This window comes from Grus americana, chromosome 3 (genome assembly GCF_028858705.1).
Source record: "Grus americana isolate bGruAme1 chromosome 3, bGruAme1.mat, whole genome shotgun sequence".
Lineage (NCBI taxonomy): Eukaryota > Metazoa > Chordata > Aves > Gruiformes > Gruidae > Grus > Grus americana.
Window position 1 is genome coordinate 62,739,426 of NC_072854.1, and position 11,141 is coordinate 62,750,566.

The 11,141-nt window shown below is 43.2% G+C and overlaps 1 protein-coding gene across 1 annotated transcript in view; it reads right to left on the bottom strand.

The window, feature by feature from the left end:
* Positions 1-211, bottom strand: part of SGK1 (serum/glucocorticoid regulated kinase 1) — an 8,698-nt gene extending 8,487 nt beyond the window's left edge. The window contains exon 1 of the mRNA XM_054819832.1: positions 1-211. This exon is cut by the window's left edge and continues 301 nt beyond it. The gene's annotated coding sequence lies outside the window, so the exon portion shown is untranslated.
* Positions 212-11,141: the final 10,930 nt, after the last annotated feature.

Consider the following 11,141-nt stretch of genomic DNA (forward strand, 5'->3'; position numbering starts at 1 on the left):
ATTACCGTAATCAGCGCGCACACGCACGCATGGGCAACGGCCGGGGAGGGGGGGCCACTCCGGCCCTAACTGACCTGCCGGTAGCGGCTAACCCTGCCCCACGGAAGGAGGCCCTGCCCACGCTGCCCCCCGCCACGCCGCGGGCGAACGGCTGCGCACCCACACTGCGGGTCCCGCGCCCCCCCCGCCCCCCCCAAAGAGGCTCCGCGCCAGGACGGGCAGAGGCGGGGCGGGGGGCTGCCGCTGCCCGCGGGGGGCGGAGGGCTGCGGCTGCCGGCCGGGCTTCCCCGCCGGCCGGATAGCGCCGGGGCGGGACCGGCGCCCCGCTCCGACCTGGCACCCAGCGCCTTCCGCCGGCAGCGCCCCGACGGCGCCCCCCGCCCGCGTGGCTCCGCGCCCCCCCGCCACGGCCCGGCCCGGCCCGGCGCCGCGCACCCCCGGCCGCGCCCCGCCGCGGGAAGCCGCTGTCCCTCCGTCCCTCCGTCCGTCCCTCCCTCCGGCACCCACCTGCCGGCTGCGTGAGCCGGCAGGGCCCTCGCCCCCTCCCCGCGCCGCAGGTACCGCTCGTCCTCCGGCCGGCGGCGGGCGCTTCACAGCACGGACGTTTTTAATGTGGAAGGGAGCAATTCCTCCCGAGGGATGAATTTTATTATTATTATTATTATTATTATTATTATTATTATTATTATTATTTTGTAATTCACGCAGCATTTTAAAGTAATGAACTGGGTCTTCAGAAGCCCAGGGTTTGGCTTAAAAGCCTGAGTGTCCTAAGGTTGCGTTTTAAAACTTTTCTCTACAACGACAGCAGTAAACACATTAATAGTTGAAACGAGTGAGAGGAGCAAGGAAAAGGTACCCAAAGATCCCCTTATTCGACAGCAAAGTCTTACAGAAAAGCATCAGACACTGTCAGAATCTCAATAAATTGCATCAAGAATTTGTGTAGTCAGTGGGTTAAGAGTGTAGTAAATACAAGAATCAAAAAATTACAGTGATGTTTCACACTCATGTTACTTTTCTCCCTCAAGCTAAAATTTTGACAAATTGTCCTGAACTTCTAAATTAATTTTTCAAATTTTTTAATTTTTCAAAACAAAATGAACAAGTAGAAGGTGGACATTGAAGATAAAAAGGAAAAGGAGACTCCACACAAGGAATATTAAAAGTTATAGAACTCCTAGCCCCAGGACGTGTACACACCTGTCCTGGTTTTGGCTGAGATAGTTAATCTTCTTCCTAGCAGCTGGCATAGTGCTGTGGTTTGGATTTAGGATGAGAATAATGTTGATAGCACACTGATGTTTTAGTTGTTGCTAAGTAGTGCTTACACCAAGTCAAGGACTTTTCAGCTTCTCCTGCCCTGCCAGTGAGGAGGCTGGGAGAGCAAAAGAAGCTGGGAGGGGGCACAGCTGGGACGGCTGACCCAAACTGACGAAAGGGATATTCCATACCATATGATGTCATCCTCAGTATATAAACTAGGGGAGTTGGCCAGGGGAGGTAGCGCTGCTCGGGAACTGGCTGGGCATTGGTCAGTGGATGGTGAGCAATTTTATTGTGCATCACTTGTTTTGTATAGTCTATATATCCACACCAAAAGCATGAATGGGTTCAAGAAGGGCTTGGACAAATGAATAGGAAAAAAAAGATTTGTAACCTAATGTAAAGCATTTGACTCTGCCAAATAACAGTATTCTGTGTAAAAGTAGCACTAGGTAAACAGATGCTCATCAAGCTCTTCACCATGCCAGCAGCCAAACCAGGGCACTGATGCCAGGCTGTGAGAGATGCAGAAAGACACAGACTCTGCTGGAACCGTGGGGGACCTAGGCATAAGGGCAGAGCAGGCATGGCATGCTGGCTTACTGGTACGGGTAACCCCAGGGTCCTGCTGACACAGAGATTGGGACATGCCCAACGTAAAGCCAGGAGGGATGTGATTCAATTTATCTTGAAGAAAGAACACATGCACATCACTAGATGGGCCTGTGTTGGCCAATGCAGTTCAAAGCACCTTCAGCAGTAGCTGGACTGTGGAAATTTGTCTCCCTATAGAACTCTCCCTGTTTGGAGGGTTTCTTCATCTGCGGTGGATGGATAGATGTTAGTCCTGCCTCACAGTGTTTACTAGACACACAGAAACTTTTCCCTCTTGCCCTTCAGGAAGGTCAGAGGCTTCAGCAGCCCACATGGTAACTGGAATTTGTGAGCTCTCTTCCTCTGATTCTATCCTGGTCCTCACTGTCCGCTGTGGAGGAAGATTTATGAATGTAATTCAGTGCCTCCATCCTTCAGGAATTAGATTCTCAGATAGCTTCTGAACTTCAGTTTGGCAATGAATTCAATGCTAAATGAATGAATTCCTGCTTACTTGTCTTGCTGAATCAAGACGTTAGGATGTAGCAGGTTGAACTGTTCCTAGAATTACTTGGCTGACTCTGGAAGGAAGCTTCTCAAAATTCTCCAAATATTTTCAGCAGTATTTGGCTTTGGGTTAATTAAACAAAGATGCAAGTCAAGCCTTGGACTGGAATGACATAGCCCCTAAATACAGGAATGACATAGCCCCCAAATACCAAAGGAGATTGCACACTTAGCAGCATCTGTCTTCTGAAGCAAAATCTCAAAAGCTTTCCTTTTCCTCCTGTAAATCCCCAACAAACAAGTTCTTGTCTCTGACCTTGTAATTAAGTTTCATGTGCGACAGTCAAAACTTTCAGTCAAGACATTCAGGCTGCCCCCACAAATTATGTCTACAAGTAGCAGCAAACAGATAAGGAACTGAATAACAGCTTTAATAACAACCCCAACAGAGGTTTGAAATCAGGAGCTTTCGAATGCTGTCAACAGGTCTTCTAGACATTGTTCTGACAAGAGGTTTATTGACTGAAGCCCCTATTGATCTGGGAACATCTAATTGATTTCAGTGTCATATTTTGCCAAACACAAATTTGGAACATCTTTTATTTCCCTTTTCTGATGCTTACGGAGCAGGTTTACTGCATTGTCAATAAGAGGCTTTAGTGCCGAGGGATTATGCTCACAGGATCACGGAGTGATGCAGGGCTGTACTGAGAAAAAAGTAATTCCCGTCCTTGTAGAAAGCAGTGGAAAATTACAGCATCCTTTAGATGCACTGACCTCTAGTTAAAACAGCTGATAAACGATGGCCCTAACTTCCACTTTAATTCCAGCACACTGATTTCAGTCTAACAGAGTTGTCGTCACTTTATGAGCAAATGTTGCAGGTATTTCACCCAGAGAGGGATGACTGCAGAAGCAGCACATTTCTATGCCTTCCGCTGAGCGTCACCCCTCCCAGATTAGTCTAAGTCCTTGCAATGTTGTGTAGACTCTCTAGCTTAGAGTTGTCATAAAACCAGGTTGGATGACAGATACTTGAATTCATTATTGTTGATATGAACTTTAAATAATGTGCTGTGACTGCACAGAGTTTGGTCTTATCAGACCTGAATAATGATAGTATGGTAAAGGAGGTGAAAACATAAGATGGAAAAGTGATAAAAAAAGGCTTGTGAGAAAAATGAAGATTCTTAGTGATGCTATGATTGCGGTCTGCTGGTCTCCTTTGGTCACAAGGCAGCCTAATGTGAGGAGCTGGTACGTGCTCCAGAATGAATAGTGTAAGCATGCACTGTCTGCTGGCTCTGGCACTCAGATTTTCCTTCCAAAACTTTACCTTTTGAAGGGTAGTCGCAGAGATGGATTTAGGCATTTTCTATCAATGATACAATCTGAACAAGTACCCTGTACCTCAGACTTGAACATATATGCCAAAATACAAATGATAGCTGATCTAACCTAGCTATCAGGTCATCTGTCTTCCCCTAGTCTCTTCATCTAGTGTTCTACAAGGTGTTTGCTACCATGATATCTCAATGCCTTTTATGTATGTACAAAACCCCCATCATCACCACTGTAGTTCATTATCTTAAAAGAAAGATATCTTTAAGCCTGTAAGCCCTCCAGCAACCTTGGAGTTAAGGCACCAAATGCCGTAAATAGTGAGCAAATCAGTCAAAGAGAGGAATTTTTGCTAGAGAGAGATTCAGCTGGCTGCTAAGTCAAAACAACAACTTGGATTCTTGGAGATGAATTGGATATGAAAACAGAGGCCTGCTAAAGGGAGGCTCACACTGTCAGGTCTTAATGCTTTTCCTTTTGGTGATACCACCATGTCTCTTGCCATTATGTTGATTGCTTTAATAGTCCCTATTATTTCTAAAAGATTTTCTTTCAGGAAGTGTAAGAGGCTTCCTGGGCAGAAGGGTGCACACTAACCAGGGCTTTATCTATAGGGATTTCTCTCTAGTAATCTCTTATTTTAGGACATATTTGCCACTCAGTTATCTGGGTTCCTTGCTTTCAGTGGGGTTATTACAGTATTTCTGAGGGTAGACTAATTAGTCTAGAGGATGAGGGAAGAAGTGTTAATTTTGCCCTAGGTAACTGGTCTAAAACAGAGTCAAAATATGTATTTATATATTCAGTCATAATATATTTAACCTTCTTAAGTTTTGGCATTTGAGGTAGGCATTTAGTCACCAAATGTACCTTCCGTGGTCAGAAGAGATAAATCAGCACCCTGGAGGCAACTCAGTGCATCTGTGGCCTGAATTAGGCAGTGTCTAATGTTGAGTTGAAGGAATTTGGGCCTGAAACCCACAGGTAGGTAGAGGGGTTTTGAATCACAGGTGATTTTTTTGTTATTTCTGAAGCTCCACATGTAAAAGATGTGGAATTACTTTAAAGGGTTGTATTGTCAACATACCCTGAGAGAGCTGGTAATTTTTTTCCTTATTTATATATATTTCTATAAAAAGATATAATATCAGGGCAAGTTTAATTACCGTAGATGATAGGCAGAGATTCCTGACCTGGCTCAGTCCAGTCTAGCTATGGACCTGGAAGAAGACTTGTAACATCAATATAATGCTCCATAGTGCTCCTCAAGAATGAATTATACATCTTGGCTTCCAGCTAGTAGCCCTGTGTGGTTCTGTAGTGTACTGGATAGATGAGACATACCAGCTTTCTTGAAATTAGCTGACATTCTCTTGCCTTGCACTCTGCCTGATACCATCTCAGAGAGATGTGGAAGTATTAGTTCTATTTTATAAAAGTGGGATTTAAACCACAGAGTAGACAATGTGTCTCACCTGAGGGAAGTCTGTGGCAGAACCAAAAATTAAACGCAAAGTTAACTTTCTCCCATTCTTATAACTGGATTAAGATCACTGTACAGCAATATGTATTCCATATCTGCCAACATCATTTGCGTAATTATATGCGTTGTAAACAGACAACTTAGGAGGGCGAGAGCCAGAGCAGGCACTGCAGGCATCTGCTGTACCTTGGTGGAATCCTACCTAGGTATCTGATGCTACTATAGCCCTGGTTCCCTTCCCAGCAGGAGCTACCAATCACAGTGAAAAATGTGGGACTTGGAAACACTGACACCTAAAAGGTTGTGATTCAAGAAAGGACCTGAATCCAGATCTGTGGGAAAGGGAAGGAAGTATAACTGTATCCATATTGAACTGGCAACTGGTAGCGTCACCTGCCACTGTCCAACATGTTGGAAATGCCAGGAAAGTGCTTTTCCCACAGCACACGATCACCACAAAGAATATTACTGTAGGACAAAAAAGTCCCACAGCTGTTTCACAGGCAGGCACAGAAAGAAAAAGCCACAAACATCTGCAGCATTAGTTTTCTTTTTTTTTCACTTGCAGATGCTATTTTCAAACCTGTTCAGTCATTCACTGCACTGTGGATCTCTTTGTAGTATTCCAATTAGTCCAAATTTTTTTAACACCTTAGGCCCTAAAGTGAATTGGCAACCTTTAGATATGGGTTTCATTTACTTTGGTAGAAGCTGCCTTTACTTTTTTGTAAATGCTTTACATGACTCCACAACAAAGAGCTTAACTTCAGGCAGCCAAGCTCAAGTGTTTTGGCCATAGGTTTGCTAGACTTCAGGACCGAAAGGAGCTGCTAGAACATCTAGCCTGGCTGGCTGTGTAACACAGGCTTGCATTTGCTGCTTACGTATATCAGGTCCAACAACTTTACCTCTGAGGTTTCTTGTCTCTTCCTCTTAACTCAAGCTTGACTATCTCAAAATTTTTACCCAATTCAAGGATAAGAATGAGGAAGGTTTGACCATCACAGACACCCTCCCGTGCATAATCATGCAACAGACCACAGGCTGTGAGTATATGACCTTTGCAGCCTTCTGCAAGGGCTTCCTCGCTCCAGTGCGTCTGCAGCTGCTCATCAGCACCCACATGGTGGGTGCTACCAACCCTTGGAGCAGCTGGCGGATCTTCAGGTGGGAGTTCCCACTAACTCGCGTTAGTCAGCCAGGTGAAGAGCACCTGGGCACAGCCTCTTCAGCTAGCACAGCCAAAGCTGGAGGCAGATGCGTATCCCAGCCCGCTTAGTCAATGCACAAGCCAAACAGTAAAGCATAGTGCCGCTGATCTTACACGTGTTGGCTGCGTTGTCGTTTTAACCTCATAAAAAAAGGATACAGATTTGGAAGTGTGCCACGCTCCAAGTAATTGCTGATACTTCTGTAACGCTTCCCATCAGAACACTGTGCTTTTTTTCAGAAAATATTTGCATAAAGGAATGGGGAAGAGCAGGTCTAGCATATTGGATTCCTGGCAAATGCAGTGTGACTGCTACATAATTCTCAGCATGACACTAATCTCTGTACCTGCAGTGAGATGAACGCAACATCTCTCCACCTAGCTGAATATCATGCATTGCTCTTACATACAAGACAGCCTTACTGATGCTGTAGAATATTCTTTTCAGGTAAAAAAAAAAAAAAAAAAGAACAGGAGAATGAGAATCAACCTTCTCCGTGTATTTTTAATAGGGCATCAGAAAAATTAACTCCTGGAACTCTGGCATGTTGCAAACATGTCTCAGTCTGCTGCAATATAGGAAACATTACTAAGCAGTTCATCTTTTGTTGACAGTGGAGTTCTTTAGAAATACAGATACAGTTCCAGGTGAGGCAATTGAAACATAGAGAGGTTAAGCAAAGTACTGACGAGTGAGATAGAGGATTGAAAACAAGACTTTTGGCCTTTGGTGTTGTACCACTTGTGTAGACAGACGAATCGGTGAGGGCGAATATAGAGTTTAAGTACAGAAAGGCTATGCACAATGTAGCTGCCAACGGGGCTTCAGTCACTTGCACAGCATAGCACTGAGGACTTCTGTACAGTTACAGGGAATTGTGTTACTAGTGCTATTATTCATGATTTTCACTTAGCAATGATTTTCACTTATGCATGTTTTTATCCAGAGCTCTTTAAGCACAGGAAAACATTAACAGGGGCGTTTTAAAGAATGAAGAGATGGGGAAGTTGGATGACTTGGGTCATTGTCATATGATAAGCCTGAAATAGAATAAGCATTTTGTAGGGCTTGTGACTTTTAATCCTGCGCTCAACTCAGCGGACATATAGTTCACCTCCTACAAGGCAAAATTTGACAGCAGTTTTGCTCATTTAGTGACTGACCCAGACTGACTGACTCAAAACAGTAGTTGAAATCACAGCTGTTGGACTCTGAATCAAAATCAAATGCTGTCTTCTCCCAGTTTCCATGAGGTTTACAAATAAAGCTTTAGTTTTGATCTGTTCTGCAATTTTGAGATTCTTAGCATTTTTTTAGAGAAATGACATATACACAGACAAGGAGCAGAGAAAGGAAGGGAATTTCTCAGAGAGGAAGAAAATCTGTTTGTGACAGCATTTGGGATATGAAAGTATAAAATACACAATGAGCTGCATATGCCAGATTCAGCTGAGTAGTAACTCTCTACATCTGCATAATGCTTTTTTTTTATTTCACTTTACCTGCTTCAAAATGTATAGTACGTGGTAGTAAAGTATGCTCAACTATGTCTGGAGATAGCACTCTGAAACATTTTTTACAGATCATGTTCTTCTCATCTTCAATATTACGTATATATATATTTATAGCTGTGATTGTGTTTTTCATTTAATTTATATTTATTCTAGCTTGTTTAACTTTTCTAATTTGAACAGCATACACAGAACTTACAGCTCTTTCATCTAGTCTCAGATCCCACTGATGAAAGATCTGTAATCACTCAAGCCCCAGAGCATTCACCCTGGTTTTTTCAAGTATATTTGTCTTTAGGTGCTGCAACCACAACTAGTAAACTTCCAAGTCACTTTGGCTGTGTGAGCTGACTCACAGAATAATATAAAAGGACTTCTATTCGTGCAGTTGTGCTCACTGGAACATACTTATACGTACGGTAATGACTAATGAAATAGAGAACATATTTGTTAAAGACAGCTTAATAGGAAAATATTATTTGTTTGGGGGGGAGGCTGTTATGATGTTAGAAACTGTGAGAACCAACATTAATTCATTAATATAATGACTGTTTTTTTTTCTTTATACAGATTTTTATTCTCAGATGTGGTGTTTTTAAATATTGAAAAATACTATAAGCCTGAAACATCAGGTCCCACTTTGTTGTATAAGCCTATTTGTGGCTGCCAGGGTGGGAAATAAACTTCTCTGAGCATTTCTGGATATCTTGTGCCTTTCTCTTTAACAGTGTTTCTCAAATCCTGTTAATTCAGGGGTTGCTTAGGTTTTTGGAAAACTATCCATGGACTACCTTGTACAATGCAGCTATAAGGTTTTAATTCACAAAAAATTACAATGAAGTTAAGCTTTGAGTGTTCATTCTCTTGCCTTTTTCAAGAATGTTTTGAAAATATTATTACCTTTATTTGTGTTTCCTTTGTTTTACTGGTTACTTAGAAGGAAAAAAGTGACCATTTTTCAGGTCACCATCTGATGTTTAATGACGACCAATACTACAGAGGCCACAGGTTGAGAAACACTTCTGAATGGTATCTAACACTGACCATTACTGGAGATGTGGTCCTGGGCCAAGTGGACCTTTGCTTGGACTGAAGTGGCAATCCAAATGCTCTTAAAGCAATTTAAGAATGCTAAACTGATTAAAAACTATTGGATCAATATCTTACAGCTATTGACTTGTAAAAGGTCCTCTTTCATCACTCACTACCATTTTCCCAGAAGATCTTTAAATAGATTTCAAAATCACATTTTACTTCAAATTGGCTGTGCAGGAAAAAAACCAGGCTTCCAGGCTGTACGCCATCACTCATGAGCATGGCTCAGCATCCTGACACTTCTGTGGGGCTGGCTTACAAGAAATGTGGAACCGCTGAGATGCTGAATTCTTTTCACAACACGAAATGTTTAGACTGCTAGGAAAGAGACAAAAAAAAAAAAAAGGGAGGAACTGGTGTGGGAGAGCGCAGGGAACTCCATATAGAAAGAGGAAGTATCGTGTGACTGATCAGGAAATGGGTACAAAGCATCTGTTTTGGTAGTATTTTCACTTGTTTTGGGGGCATTTCCATAGAGAACTGGAATCTGGCCCTGCGCGTAGGTATTACTTCACTCCGGAGCGAAAGGCACTAATTTGGAGCGAAACACAACAGCTGTCAGCATGAGCGCATAGCAACACGGCACAACAGCTGAAGGCAGGTCGTGCACAGCACAACATCCCAATGAAACTGCGGAGTGTTGTAGAGTCATTCTGGGCTGCAAGGATCACAAAGAACACTCTAACTTCTATAAAAAGAGAAAGCTATTTTCCAGGTTGTCTTTTCTGATGAGAATTGGTTCTCTTTTGCCTCCAAAAACTCTGGGATACAGTCCCATCTGTGCTACAAAAACTCCAGGGAAGTATGCGAGGCAGCAAGGTGCAAACACGATGAAAGCCCTTTCTGATTCTGCCTGGCAGGGCACTTCTTTACCAGGCACAGATTTGACAGGAGAGAAGTTTAGCCCTCATCTTTCCATAAACATCCGCTGGTCTGGAGTACACTGCAAACCCTTGTGACGTCAGGGTTGTTCGCTCCTTTGGTTTTGTCACGTGATTTTAATTTTTTCCCAGAAACCGAGTCCAAAAACGTGACCGTTTTTCTTGTGTAAAGTGAAGTTCTGCTTATGCATTAGCTCTTGAGCAACATGTTGTTAGTCAGATCTTTGCTGAGTTCTGGGGAGGGTAGTGTAATGCCCTCAATGCAAGGAAGTAATTTTTAGAGGAAGTCCTTGTATGGACAATTTATTCATTGTTTTTTCAATTTATTCATAGCATTTCCAGGAGGACCAATTCAAATTCCAGATTTAGTTCTCCTTATTCAGTCATTCCTCAGTCAGCTGGGAGGCAGAGGCAAGCTTGGATATGCTGGTGCAAGTGGGCAGCACAGAGAGCTGAGACAAAATCCCTGACAGAGGGTATTTTGAGCCTCCCCTTCTAAGACAGAAATGTAATGCTCCTACAGAGTTATAAAAGGACTGAAGTAAATGAGAGATATATTTCAAGGACTGTCATGGTAAAGATCCTGAGCAACATACTCAGTGAGATGTAGAGCAAGGCAATCATATGGTGGACTGTTATTGCCATTGGCTTTACCCTCTCCGGAGAATTAAACTTGTTAGATTAAATGATTTGAAACATGGTCCATCCCCATTTGCTAAGTAGATCATATTAGTATACATTTGTCCTGGATCACAATGTAGCAATAGTGACAGGGCATAATTTTCTGCACTGCTCCCTTGCTCTTCTTTTTCAGCCTTGTTTTTCCTCTGTCTTCTTTCCAACCTTTCAGCTGCTCCTTGGAGTGATATTTTTTCCTTAGTCTGCTCCTGCATTTCACTTTCTCTTCTCCCTCAGGCCTTTCTTTCTTCCTGGCTGCTTCGAGTTGAAGCCAGCACTCTGAAAGCAACATCATCAGCTACAGTCACCTTCAGAGGAACATCATGAGTTCAAAGTCATCTTCAAAATTATTTCAAGTGAAAGAGATCCCTTTCTCACATTTTTATTTCATAGGGCGGAGTCAAACAGAATATGGGAAACTCTGCACGGTTCTGGCCACCCACTCAAGAAAGATGCCAAGAAACTGGAGAGAGTCAGAGTGGAGGGCTACCAGGATGGTCAGTGCACAGGACCACCAAGGAGAGGCTGAAGAGCTGGGCTTGTATAATCTAATGAAGAGGAGGCCAAAGGCAGT